The following is a 15,417-nucleotide window of genomic DNA, read 5'->3' as shown; positions in this document are numbered from 1 at the left end:
GTCCTTTCGTTCCTCGGCATCGTCATTGAGCTGCCGAGAGAGATCCTCTTTTAGTTGTGGGTCATAGGTCGGGCTTCGGGTGGGCGATATCACATTGTTCGAGGAACCCTAGCTGCTGTTGAAGTGGTTTATACACAGCATTGGTGAATTTGATGCTGATTCAAGCTTTCTAGATGAAAATGAAAACAAAAAGGACAAAGGTCAAACTACAACTATGGACCTTATTTTGAATTTGATTCTTTTTTAGATCAAACAAACAGAAAAATTGAGGTATCATTCATCTTATTATAGATAGCTTGATCTCTCTTTTGCCATCTGGTCTAAAAATAGGATTTCTAGGCGGTCATTTTTAGTTTTCGCGCCTTTACATTGATATCCAAATTGTTATATTTGAAGTATAAACATTTTATAAATAAAAATTATTGCATTTCATAAACCAGAAAAACGATTAGTTGTAATATTGACTTGTGCCAAATTTGTTCCATATATGCTCAACTTAATCATTTGATGCATTATTCGTTCACAAACTCGATTTCGAATGCCCATCAGATTTCTGAGATTTGAAGGCATATCTATAGAATACGTGAAATTCACTTGTGAAGTTCTGTTTGCTTCTGCTTGTGTAAATTCGGATACATCAAACTAAGTGTACCCATCTTGTTCGTCTTCTACTATCATATTGTGAAGTATTATACATGCTCGCATAATCTTTCCTATTTTTACCTTATCCCAAATAAGAGCAAGATTTTTGACAATGGCAAAGCGAGCTTGCAAGACTCCAAAAACACGTTTGACATCTTTACGGACAACTTCTTGATATGTAGCAAATAAGGATGCTTTCTGACTTTGTGGAATTGGAATAGATTGGATAAATGTATCCCATTTAGGATAAATTCCATCGGTGAGATAGTAAGCCAAACAATACTCTCATCCGTTGACAAAGTAATTCACTTTTGGAGCTTTACCTTGTAATATATCATCAAAAACTGGTGAGAGATCAAGAACATTGATATCGTTTAAGGTACCTAGAGGTCAAAAAAATGTATGCCATATCCAAAGATATTGTGAAACTACAGCCTCTAAAACGATCGATTTTCCAGATTCACATGTGTATTGCCCTTTCCAAGTGGTGGGACAATTCTTCCACTACCAATGCATACAATCGATGCTTCCTATCATCCTGGGAATTCCGCGTATTTCTCCAATATCAATTACTCGTTGATGATCTTCTTGTGTGAGTCTTCTTAGGTACTCTTCTCTGAATAAATATATGATTCCTTCAACAAAATGTTCCAAGCAAGAAATTGCAGTGCTTTCACCAAGCCGGAGGTTTTCATGAACCACATCAGCCGCACAATCATATATCATCATACGAATGGCTGCTGTAGACTTTTATAGTGCAGAGAGACTGGGTCTTCAGTAGCATCTCTACTTTTTTGAAAGAATGGAACTTCATTAGAGAGTCGAACAACGATACACATGAACAAGGGTTTGTTCATTCTAAAACGTCATCAAAATATATAATGAGGTTATGTTGCATCTTCTCAGAAATAGTCGTTCCATAAGCGGATGTGTCCTTGTTCTCGATCTCTATCAAAGTAGGCTCTTTTTTTCTTGGTTGCTTCTTGACGATCACCATGATCAACAACAATATTTTCGAATACTGGATCGAAAAATTGGTCAAATCTTTCATCCATAATTTTCGCGAAACTTTTTCTCAAAACCTCGGTCTGAACCCTTGGTCACACAACACCCAGGCATGTCTTGTTCAGAATACTAGTCTCCAAATGACTAAGTATAAGGCTGGGAGCATCAATGGGGTTTGATCATGGATTTTCCTAAGTACCACATCTGGCCTCTGCATAACCCCTCGCTATACACTACCCCAAGGACCTCCTAAACATGACCCCTCGGTGTGAACCCCTCGGTCTGGATACACCGAGGCAACACCTACACGCAAAAAATGCTCAATCCCTTGGTCTAACCCCTCGGCCTGAATACACCGAGGTCTCCCTTACACGAGTGAAATGTTCAACACCTTGGCCTTACCCCTACGTATGCATGACCCAGAGGCCTCTTGTCATGACAACCCAGATCAAGAACAGAGTGCTTCATTCAAGGGCTTAGCTGGATCAAAACCAAAGTTCACACATGTTCTTGAAACGTTTTTCACATTTCAACCTAGATTCATGACCCCTAGGTGTGTGGCCTCGGTATGAATGTTCTTCAAGACCCCAAGGCATGGCTCCAGCAACCCAAGAAGACCGGGTCGATACCTGGTTTGTCCCGGGTTGACCCGGTTCGTTGACCTTGACTAAAAATACACTTTGGGGCTGAAAACCCTACTTATCTTTTATCCTCTTTTGGGAACTTGCCTCTTTTGTGAAAAACTCATCATTTGTGAGAATCCTCTTTGAGTTTAATCAAATTTAAATTCTTTTCTTTACGTCTTATCATTTCTTTTCATCATTCAAAGCTTCTAATCATGATTAACAACACATCTTGCAAAGGATTAAGTGTGTTGATTATGATTAGTGAGTAGCCAACTCATTAGAGTTATATATATGTAGGTTAAGGTGCTTAGGAGTTTGATCAAGGTTGCTTAAGACTAGATTTATGCATTTCTGTCTTGCTTAGTTGATCTTAATGCTGGATTTTAGATGATCTCTCTAATCCAGATCTAAGGCATTTCTTCCACCCAAAAGGTGTTTGATGAAATGTCTGAACCAACTAAGTCAAGATTCTATTGTTTGATTCACATGGTAATGTTGTTTTGAGCATAGATGGTATATTAGAATTTGTGTTTCATGCATTCCTTTCATTGTGCCTCTAATGATGATTAGGTATGAGCAATGTTTTGTTTAATGTTTTGATGTTTGAGAAAGATTGAAACTTGAAATTAATTCTAAGCTGCTGAGATCATTCATCATCATTGTCATTAGCTCCTTGATTAGACCCTGATGCACCCTAGCTAACTATCATGTCTAGGAATCTATTGTTTTATCATCTTAATCATTTGTTGCTCTTGCTTATTGCATGTTTAAGTCTTTAATCTAGTTTAAACTGTCTTTAGTCTCTTGTTTGGAACCAAAACCATCTTGTTTGCTAAGATACAAATCTCATAGATTAGTGAACCAATCCCACATAATGGATTGATAACCCTTTGTGCTACAACAGACAAAGCGGATTGATACCCCAAGAGTCCAAAAACTCTTGTTTATCAGAAATTTACTGTCAGTGCGCAGAAAAGCAGAAGTAGTATAAAGGGGTCGAATCCCACAGAGACCGATATTACACTACAGATTCGTCGTTTAAAATTAAGCTAAGCAAAGTAATAATGTAATAAAAATGTGACAGCAAATAGAGCTAAGTAAAACTGTTTTAAATCAATGGAACGAAACGCTAAGCTTAGAGAAATTTGTAGAGATTCAAGAAAGGCTAATGGATAACTACAAGAGATCCGAAACACAGTTCTAAAACTCTGAATACTTATTTAAACTCAACCAACTTTCACTGCACTGAATTCTATGTTTAAGAAGCTAAGAAACCAAATTTCTTTGAGAAACCTAGACAACTAAACATGCATTAATTTCAGGTCTGATTTGCTCACAATTCTTCCTAGCCAAATTTCTTTTTACTAAAACAGAATTGCTTATATAAGTCTTTCAAGCTAATTATCCAACTTTTGCTGAGAGAATAACCTATGATCTTAATTCTATGTGGTCAATCTAGAACAAGCCTTAAAGACTACTTGGATTAAGAATACAATGAGATAAATCCCTGGATATTTAACCAATTAACAATTCATGAAGAACACTTTGAAAAACCCTAAACTTAACAAGTAAACTACTCAGACATTATCAATGAAACAGAAATTATAGCTCAATAGAATTTCATAAAAGATAATAATAGGAACAAGGGGTTCAAATCCTCTCTTAAACGAACAAGTCTCGGAATTGTCTCCCCATAAAGCCCTAGAAAATCTCTCTCAAAGTCGATAGAATAAAAAAGCTAAAAATCCTATTTATATGTTAAAACACGAGCTGGGGCAATCCTGAAAGCTTTAGGAAATATTGGGCCAAAATCGTAAATCCTCTTTGTATTAGGAATCATCAAAGGTGTCGATCGACACAGTTCCTTAGTGTCCCTCGACATCCTGCTAAAACGTGAACAATCTTCCCTCTCCAACTTGGCTTCGACTCCACTTCAATCCATTCAACTCCAACAACTTCCAACGTCTCCAAAATAACCAAACTCGTACAATAACCTGCAAAGATTCTAATAGACTTAAAAAACACCGAAAAGACTCAATAAAACTACGAATATCATGGTTGAAAAACCAGTAAAAACCACAATATATCAGTCGGTAAGAATTACTTCCATTTGGAAGATTGATGTTGTTGGCATGATTATCATTCCTTGGTTCATCATGATCGACTAGAGGGTGCCTTCTTAGGTTTTCACGATTACAGTTTTCTGTGTTTTGAGCAACAGATCAAGGAATCTGATTTCCTTCATCATCGAGCAGTGGCTGGTCATTTGCTCTATGATCAGTCTCCTGATCTTCTTCGTGATCAGAGATGTCACAGTTATCTTCATTCTGATCATAGCACTTACGGTGTAGTGGATATTCTCGACGGTCGTTTGGATCAGCCATTTTTAGCGTTCTTTTGAGTTTTTGGAGTTCTCTCTCGTGTTTTTCAATCTCATCTAAGAGTGGGAAAATGTCAGTAGGAGTTCTCCAAGTTTTCATGCACCTGAGAGAAAAGAAAGCAAATATGAAAGAGATGTCAGATAACAGTAGAAAACTCGAAAATCAAGTGGTCTAGAGCGAAAATTAGATCAAGAAATCAAACAAACAACTATCAAATCCCTGGCAACGGAATCAAAAACTTGATGCATTGGGTATGACCTAACAAGTTTTACCTAAAAGAAATGATGCAGCACATCTTTAGTTTTTTTTGGGTCTACTTACTGTTGAACACTTAGTGGGCTTACTTATTCGACAAGTTATGTTTTCTTTTGGGCTTTCTTTTGGGGTTGAGTCGGTGTTAACGTTTGTGGCCTCTATTACAAATACAGAGATTCTGAGTATTTGTTAATCATTTTTGCTTTAGAAAAAATTAATAAAAAACCAAAAAGAGGAAACTCAAATTTCCCATAAGAGCTTGTGTAAAGCCTTGAGAGGAGGACTCTTAAACCCTCTTCTTAGTGGTTTCTTAACTCCTAAGTCAAGATCCAAGTTTTTTTTTGAGTTCCTATCAGAATTCCAAGATCGATCTGGTTATTTAAGCTTCCGCTCTCTATCAATCTGTATCAGATTCCAAACATTCCTTTGTGTTGTTCTTCTACGACGATGCCACCAAAGAAGAATACTATCGGAGGTAACGCCGGACAAGGTGTCGCTGCACCATCGGCTGAGTGGGCTGAGCTGGGGAATACTCTTCTCACTTTGTAGGAGGATATTCAAGCCACAATTCATGCTTCCATCCAAGAGATGGGAGAGGAGTTAGTTACGCGTTTGGGGTATCGATTTTGACCTCACGAGGAGAATCAAACCCCTTTCGCACATGTTGACGAGAACGACATCGACGACAATGATGGCTTTCCTCATCGTGACCACCGCATATTATGATCAAATGATGTATAATTGTTTTCAAAACTTGAAACAAGGGAGTTCCACATTCTATTGACGGTAATGAGCTTTACGACTGATGTGTGCTGTCGTGAGGGTTGTCAAGTTTTACCCTAATTGAAATCAATAGCCGCAAGTGCACAGCTGATCGATTGTAGTACTTAGGGATCGAATCAACAGGGAAGGAGGATCTTTTTCTGAAAAAAGCCTTTGAAATAAGTTAAAGTAAGGAAGTCTAGAACAAAAACGGTTTAGTGGGGGTTTGGTAGTGTGTTTAAAATCTAAAAACAAAATCTTAAAAGAGAATACAGAAATTAAATGGCGTAATAACTAAACTTAACGAAAATAACTAAAAATAATAAAAACGGATATTCTAATGCTTAAATGAAAATGAACTAAAAAGGAAAGACAATATTGAACTAAAGCTTAATGAAAATCGGTGTAAATCAATGGAGAAAAAAGCGTTGGGGTTCAGGGAAGTTTTCTCAGGGGTACGAACGATTCAAAACATTGCTAGAGAGGAAATTTTGTAAGATCTTAGCTTAAACTTTTCGAACTGGAGTCACGGACGTATGAATACGCCACTGTCGTGATCATAGACAACTATCTCTCTCAACCCTGACCAGTAGGTTTCCACTCTAGCCCTGGAAGAGAAGAGATGCATTATGTTTAAGACTCGTCCTAATTCACAAATCGCCCATAGGTAGGTTTCCACTCCTATGTTTGTTTTGCTCTCTCAAACTAGATCTGATACCAGATGAACACTTTCGTGTCACCAAGCATCTGGATCAGATTGTAGTTCATGACGCTACCCTCATGCAGTAAAAACGAATTCAGAAGAAAAAGTTCTAAGATTCGGCTCAAAAGCTCATGGAATCCTCATCGAACATATAAATCCCAATCGAAAATTCCTTAATCCCAACAATAAAACTACTCAGACATAATGAACGAAATCAAAGACATAGTATTAAGAAGTAGAATAGAAACCGAAATTGAAAAAGAAAGAACAAGGGTTCAAGAGAACAAATCTCTCTCTCCCTAAAAGCTAAAGCAAAAACAATAAAATTATGAAGTAATGATAGATGGTATTAGGTTCTAGGTTACACGATATATGGTTCCTAAGACATGTATTTATAGTGCTCAAGACCTCTCTGGACGTCACTTAGGGTTTCTCCAAATGTGGGCTTCAGAAATGGGCTTTTTGGGCTCGGAGGTTGATGGCCGCGGTTGGGAGTGCTCTGACCGCGGGGAATGAGTGGTTTGCCGCGGTCGGGATGCTCCTGACCGCGGGGAATGAGTGTTTGGCCGCGGGTGGAAGTGCTTGCCGGCTGGTTTACGAGACATCTTGCTCTTCGCGTATCTTTTGATTGAACCGTTGGATTGCCAAGCTGTAAAGTGCACTAGAAAGCTGATACTTCCATCTTTAAGGTCTCCAAATTTTAGCTGGATCAGACGGTGAGAAGGCCTTCAATCAGGGGTGAACTTCTGACGGTTTGACTCTGAGCTGAAATCTGGTTTTCTATCCATTTTGTTAAGCTTTTCCCTAAGTTACCTGAAAAGAGTCTTGGGAACTACAAATACTAGAAAAACGTAATAAAAGTACTTAAAAGCAATTAAAAACATAGAAAAAGTATTTCAAAACGATCCATGAAAGTGGTCAAAATACGGTGTTATCAACGACAGTGAAATACAGCTGGTATCACAGTTTATTGATGGATTACAATCACAGCTGCAGAATGCTATGGCTCAATTCGATCTGAATTCCCTCGCAGAAGCACAACGTAGAGCTGCTAGGTTTGAGCAACAACATCACACAGCGGGTTGGAACGCATGTTCCTCCTGAGCTCGTATCATCGAACGGACTCCTAGCCAGAGCGGAGTGACACATAAGGATGGGATTTAACAAGCTAACCAGACGTCGCATACAGGTCCGGAAACAGAGGAACAAGGTCTTCGTCGTTCAACACGACCCAACGCTTTACAGTGCTTTACTTGTGGTGAACCGGGACATCGACAGACTGCTTGCCCAAACCAGCATCGCCGACGATTGTTTGTCAAAGAGGTGCAATAGAGTAATGAGCCTGTATATGATTTAGAGAAGGAAGAAAATGAACTTGACCAGATTCGTTCGACTCAAGGGGATAAAGGTGTGGTGTTAGTCTCGCGCTACTCTTTTTTAGCTCCTCCTCGGCACCAAGACAATATGTGGTTACACACTAACATCTTTGGCTTGTGTGCACTATTAAAGGCCGTTTTGCACCTTTATTATCGACTCAGGGAGTAGTCATAATGTGATTTCAGATGAGACTGTCTTCAAGCTCAGCCTCCCCAGTGAAGAGCACCCTGCACCTTATTCGCTTACGTGGTTTCAAGAAGGTGTTGTGGTACATGTTACTCGACGTGCGCTAGTGCCATTTTTGATTGGACCTTATTACAAAGATCGCATCTACTGTGACATCGCAGCGATGGATGTGAGTCATCTCATACTGGGTAGACTGTGGTAATTTGATCGTAAGTTTATCCACGATGGAGCTCTTAACACCTACTGTTTCACTTGGGAGACCCAACAGATCTTGCTTTCACCTACGCCTGAGACTCTGCGACCTATGCCACCACTGCTTGGGCTGGATCCACCAGATATTTCTTTCACCTACGCCTCAAGAGCTCGAACGCGGAGCACCATTATTGTGTTTGTCTACAGCTTTCGAGAAGGAGATCAGGTTGGAAGGAGTTGCATTTGCAGTTCTTTCTATGCATAGCACTATGACAACACCACAAGGATCTTCTTCCTTTGATGTTATTATCACAGAATTCTCGGATGTGTTCCTTATCGACTTACGGCTGGTTTACCTCCACTGCGCGAGATTCAACATCAGATTGACCTTACACCGGGAGCGATGTTACCAAATCGCCCTCATTACCGGATGAGCCAGACCGAACACGAGGATTTGCGTTGGCAAGTCAAAGAAAAACTCAAGAAAAGGTATATACATGAAAGCTTAAGTCCGTGTGCGGTCTCGGTATTGCTTATTACAAAGAAAGATGGCATCCGGCAAATGTGCGTCGATAACAGGACGATTAACAAAATCAGCACCCGTTACCGATTTCCTATACCACACCTTGATGACTTGTTCGATCAAATTGGCAAAGCGATTATTTTCTCTAAAATCAGTCTCAAAAGCGGTTACCATCAGTTTTTTATTCGGCCCGGAGACGAATATAAGACTGCTTTTAAGACACGTGAAGGCTTATTCGAATGGTTGGTAATGCCTTTTGGCCTCTCTAACGCCCCGAGCACGTTTACGTGGATCATGAATCAGGCCTTATGTCCGTTCATTGGTCGTTTCGTCGTTGTTTACTTTGATGATATCCTAATTTTTAGTGCGTCTCCAGCTGAACGCAATTAATATCTACGAAAGGTGTTGCATGTTTTGCAGTCAGCGAAACTATTTGCAGCAAGACATAAGTGCGAGATTGGGGTTTCTTAGGTACTTTTCTTTGGTTATGTCGTGTCCGATAAAGTCTTATCAGTGGACCAGTCGAAGATTGAGGCGATTAGTTCATGGCCTGTTCCTCGCACTGTCGCCAAAGTTCGTAGCTTTCATGGATTGTCATCGTTTTACAGACGGTTTGTCAGCCATTTAGCTCCATTATGTCATCTATTACAAGCTGCATGAAAGAAGGGAAGTTTGACTGGACCCCAGCAGCGATGGCGACAAGGTGAAGCTTACATCAGCATATGTTCTCATTTTGCCTGACTTTTCGTCACTTTTGAACTGCACTGCAATGCATCTAAATTAGGTATCAGAGCAGTGTTGAGTCAGTTGGGTCGCCTAGTGGCATACTATAGCGAGAAACTGGCAGAAGCTCGCGGTCGCTAAAGCATGTACGATGTTGAATTTTACGCCATTGTTCAAGCCATTAAGCATTGGCGGCTGATGTGGGTGCAGTGGGCAACACAATTTTTACCCTAGACAAGGTGCAAGTGCACAACAAACGCAGTAGTACTTAGGGATCGAATCCACAGGGATTTGTGTGTTGAGGACTCCTAACTGATACTAAAAACAATCGTAGACCTAATCTAATAAAAAGGGTTTTGGTTTGTCACTATATCTAGTTATGCAAAAAAATAAAAAGCTAGAAATAAAAATCGGTTGAAAACTATATGAAAAACGGCGCTGGGTTCAAGGTTTAGCTTTAGGGTTCATGTTCTAAAACACAAGGAATTTAGGCAAGGATTTTCTATGACTCTGAAACTAGGATAGACACATGTAAGATTAGCCAAATCTCATCACCCTAATCATCAAATCACTCATTCATGACTATTAACTCTCGTTCTCATGTCAGAACAAGATCATGCATTGCAGATCGGAATCCATCTCGGCTTACGTATCCTCCGTACGTAGCTTTCGTCTCCTACGACGGTGACGTCCATAAGATCCTGTTCAGGCAACCCATATACAACACTCTCGTGGCTCGGATTTAACCTAAGATCGGATTCTGGGTGATCAATCCAAAATTACCGCTTTGAGATTTGGATGAATGGGAGAATCATGTAAAAATCGAAATCTTTTTTCCAAAAAAAAACCTAGATGTCATTCGAACATGGGGTTCCTTTGGATTTTTCTTCCACCCAACTAGGTGACTACTCAGACATGGCTGAGATAGACATCATCATCGGTTTAAGAACTAGAAAGAAGAAAAGTAAAGAAACAAAAGTTTCAGAAAAACTTCTCTTATTGAAGACAGAGTGGCGATGAAGAGGTTCTACAGATGCATAAAAATAAAACCTAAAACTACAAATGAGTTCTCTCTCAAACAAAAGAAAGAGGCTCTCCTACAAAAAAACATAAAAAAGAGTATTTATAGTGTTTCTCCAAGTCTCTGGCGTCTAGGGCTTGTAAATTGGGTACAGGAAGTGTCTTGGGCCTTAGTTTGGCTCCTGAGGTTCGGACATAGGTCCCCTGGGGGTGAAACCTCTCAAGCTGTGGTGGGAACAGGGCTGGCCGTGGATGAAAGCTCATGTGCTTGATTGGACTAGTGTTGATCGGCTTTCAGTGCATTGATGATATCTAGAGATCTCACCGTTGGATTTCTTTGATTCCAAGTGTGTTAGAAAGCTGGTTGGCTTCTCTATAATGTCTCCAAATTTAAGGATGATCAGACAGTGAGAAGATATTCATTGGTTGCCAAAATTCTGACGGCCTGAATTTATCCAAAAATGTACTTTTGCTCTAAAATGCATTCCAAAGCTCCAAGTTTCCTGAAAAGCCTTTTAAAACTCCAAAACATGGAAAACACTTATAAAACCTTTAAATCTGAGTGAAGACACCTGCATAAGATATTGAAAGTGATCCATAAAAGTGGTCAAAATCAGGTGTTATCAACTCCCCCAGACTTAAACCTTTACTTGTCCTCAAACAAAACCAAAGATCTAAACCTGGAAAAGAGGTTTGAAAATCACAGGAACTAACAGAATTTCAGGGACCATGCTTCTAAACCAAAGTTAGTCATTATGCTCAAATCAGGTATAGTCTAGAAAATTCTCACCAAAATACATGCATAACTAGGTCCGTTGATCTGTCACACGAAAGTCTAGACACTTAAATCTTTGCAAGCTCTGGAAAGAGTAATAGCCTATCATGAAATCTTTGCAAGCTCTGGCAAAGGTGATTCCTTCAGGTATGCTTGAACTACATCATTGAACTCATCAAGCCATTCTTTGCTGATCTTGTTGGTGTAGTAGCTGCATTGTTCAGGTCTTTGAAGGTGAATTGCATAGACTGCAGTTTCTGAGGATGTCAGGTATCGGGCTTCATAAAGTACTTGTGGATGTCCTCCTTAGACTCTTTACAGTACCTGAAAAACACCTGCAAACAGCCAAGCTTCCATACATCATCGAAGCTTAGGTGAGCAGGAAATGTCTTGACTAGGTTGTTAAACTCTATGAGTTCTCTCTACTGATGTTGTTAGTGATCCATTCAACTTCTGGTGTATTGCATCCTTATGAGTATCCCACGTCTGGGTCCTCTACGAACAAGCCATACTCTTCATCTTCAGAGTACTGTTCTTCATACTCATCTTCACAAGACAAAGCCATGTTGCAGGGTAATGGCTTGTCTTCGTCTTCAGATTCTTGAGTGCTGATGTAGTAGATTAGTTTCTGAAAGAGGGGTCAAGATACTCCAGAAGGTGTATCAGACGAACAACTGCTTCTATGAGCTAGATGGTGTTGTTTTGGGACGTTTTGACGGCTGGCCGTGACTGCAGGGGATGCGTCCACGAGGGACCCGATATGGGCCACGGGTAGGCCGAGCATGACCGTGGGAGGACGCTTCTTGGCTGCAGTCACAGGGGACACGACCGCAGGAGAGGGTCTTCGAAGTGAATTTCTGGAATGGCTTGCTGCGTTGTTTCCTGAATGATCTCATGGGTCTTCTGGCTTGGTGTACTTCCTCTCTGTGCTTAGGTCTTTAGTTTGGAGTGCTGAAATTTGCTCTCCAAGTCCTTGCATGATCTCCTCAACCTTTCTTTAACTTCATCAAGAGCATAAACAACCTTATCTATGGTTGAGTCAACCTCCTCTGTTTTGTAAATGCTTTTGTATTCCTTCTCCGAAACTTCAACCGTGAATTCGTAAGACTTGTTCTTAGCTTTGTTGAGAGCCTTGTCCATGTCATCGAGTTTGAAATCCAGGTCTATGATCTTGTTTTTAGTGTTGCGAAGCTCATAAGCATGTTTTGCTTGTTCATCTTCCATGTTATCAAATCTATTAGCGATTACGGCTGCGTCTTTAGTTGCTCGTTCCTTTATAGATTTGACCTGGGAAGTAGGGCCATCGATCTTCTCGTTGAAAAGCTTCAATATTCCATCGATCCTTTTGTTAAGAGCGGCTGTAGTAACGGGTTGAGCTTCGATGAACTGCCTGATTATGACTTCAAGCTGCTCCAATCGATTACTGATCTGGACGTTCTCATCCTGCTGGAGGATTTGGTGCGGTAGGCGATGCATAGGTGGTCTAGGGTTTACCATTGGAGGCGTGTAGGGGCCGGCCGTCCAAGAATGCTCAGTAGTTTGGATTTGAGTTCCGAACTTAGTTAATGAGGTCGCGTATGTATTGCTCTTCTCTGCGTCTGGTGGCTTGAGGAGTGTTGTAAAAACCTCCCTCATAATAGGAATTTCGATTTAGGGTTCATTGCTTCGGGAACTGAAACAAGAAGAACACAAAAAGAACCGAAAAATAGAAATAACCAGAAAAAGGTTCTAGAGTCGATTTACCAACCTTTCTTAGGGTTTTGCGGAAAAGAAAACGCATGCCTTCCCCGGCAACGGCGCCGAAAACTTGATGCGGTGTGGGTGTGTGTCAAGTGTTACCCTAAAGAAAATCAATAGCCACAAGTGCACAGATGATCGATTGTAGTACTTAGGGATCGACTCCACCGGAAAGGGGATCTTTCCTGCAAAAGCCTTCGAAAGAAATGTGAAGTAAGGAAGTCTAGAACCAGACGATTTTTGTAGGGGTTTTGGTGGTATCTTTAAAACGTAAAAACTAATCTTAATGGAAAAATACAGGAATTAAAATGACCTAAACTTAAAGAAAACGACTAAAAATGAAAAAATGGCTAGACCTAATTGCTTGTATGAAAATCGGCTGAATAGGTAAAAATACTAGACTAAAACTTGAATGAAAATCGGTATCAACAGAAAAGAGGCACTGGATTTTCAGGAAAATTCTCTCCGGGGGATGAACTGTTAGAACTCGAGTCACAAACGTATGAATACGCCACTGTCGTTATCATAACCAACTATCTCTATCAACCCTGACTATTAGGATTCCACTCTGGCCTTGGAAAAGAAAAGATGCAGTATGCTTAAGACTCCTCAACATTGACAGCTCTCCCATAGGTAAGTTTTCACTCCTATGGTCGATCTGCTCTTCTCAAACTAGATCTGTGATAGACAAGACTTTTTAGGGTCTCAGGGCTATCAATCCCCTTGTCAAAGTAGCATAAAGAGGTGTCAATCCAGGCTTGTCAACGAGACACTAGTCCATGTTATTTGTTCACTTAAGTCAAGACAGAAAGGTGAAGGTTTACTAACTAAGTGGCAAGCAAATAAGCATAAAAATAAGGCAATCAACGAGATTTAAACAAAGCTAAGATCCAAATGACAACTAAACGATTCAGATGATGACAATATGCAATAAAAGAAGAGACTTTAGACGAGGTAATCGACTCGGGTGCTTCCAAGTTTAACTAGTGGGTTAATGAATCATTTTATCAAGCGGTTTCATTTAACTTTGAACTCAAGGCATGTTAATCTTCTCATGAAAGTATTAAGCATCTAAACTGATCCTCCTTCCTACCAAAAATGTCTTTTGTGAAGCACGAATCAATCAGCAATAAGAATCAGTTCAAAAATGTCATTTAAAAGAACAAACTATCACTCTCGCGATGAAAGACTCTTAAACCCTTAACCGAGTGGTTCAGACATTTCTACAAACACTTTTGATGCGAGATATGTCTCAGATCTGAACCTCAAGTGATGTGCTTGGATCCAGCCTAGAGATCTCGTCAGTTAAAGAATGAAACATGCAAGACTAGACACCTAAACCCACTAATCTCCCTTGAAAGCACCCTAATCTACTCATCTAAAGCCGCTTAAACGATTACTCACTAATCATAACGAGCTCACTAAGTCTTTTGCAAGACGTGTAGCTTGTCATGATGAGGAGTTTGATGTTTGATGATAAAGGAATAAAGAAAGAACAAGATTTCTGATGCAAAAACGAGATATCGGATTAAATTAATCAATTTTCACAAAAGAGGTAAGTTCTTAGAGCTAAAACAGATATATGAGAATCCTCCTAGGTTTTTAGTCTCAAAATGTATTTATAGCAAAGGGAAAGTGTCGCGGGTCAGCCCGGAACAAACCGGGTACTGAACCGCGTTCTTGGGTTGATGGGGGAGCGCCACGGCGTGTCGGAGAGTGAAGCCGAGGTCTTCATGTCGAGGAATGCACGTGAGTCCAGATCCAAATGAAGATCTCGTGAAGAACACGTCAAGAACATGCATGAACCCTAGTCTTTGATCCATCTTCACGTGTGTGTTCTTGAGCCGCCTTGTTCTTGATTCTGGGTTTGTGACGATGGACCTCGGCATAAAATGCCGAGGCGCTTGGTAGTCGAGGGGTTCGGGAGAACAGGGTCCGGCATGCACGCCGAGGTCATTACACCGAGGTACATGTTCAACACTTAGTCGTTTCCAGCTTCATTTCTTACGTGTGCATGCCTTGATTCCAACGTGCTGAGGCGTCAGCACGAGGCCTAGTTCAGAATACTCCCAAAATATGAGCCTTGACTTGGCCGATGTCGAGGTAATGATACCGAGCCCTGAGAAAATACTTAGCGCGTATCGCAACTAATTTGGGCTAGTATCGACCATGTTGCCTTCCGGAGACAGTAACTTTCAATCCAAGACTCCTAAAGCTCTGGGACCAGTTCCATAGGCAAGATGACTCAATAAGCTCGAACTTTGGTGAAGAAACCGTCAGAGCTTGGGAAGTGGAAGGCTTCCTGGATTTCACATCTTTGAACCGCATTGGAATCACCGGAAAATAAGCTTTTTGGACCGATGTGAACTCCGGAGACTTTATCTTTCGAACCACAGCTCCGAACTGAGCGATCCCAACTGTTCTGAAAAGGTCCTTCACAGATCTCAAACTTTGATGAAGACCGGGCAAGCTGATTCGGTCCGGAAGGCTCCGTCCGCCGTGACCTTTGG

Source organism: Eutrema salsugineum, unplaced genomic scaffold (assembly GCF_000478725.1).
Source record: "Eutrema salsugineum unplaced genomic scaffold, Eutsalg1_0 scaffold_3, whole genome shotgun sequence".
NCBI classification, from domain to species: domain Eukaryota; kingdom Viridiplantae; phylum Streptophyta; class Magnoliopsida; order Brassicales; family Brassicaceae; genus Eutrema; species Eutrema salsugineum.
Note: the sequence above shows the minus strand (reverse complement) of the source record.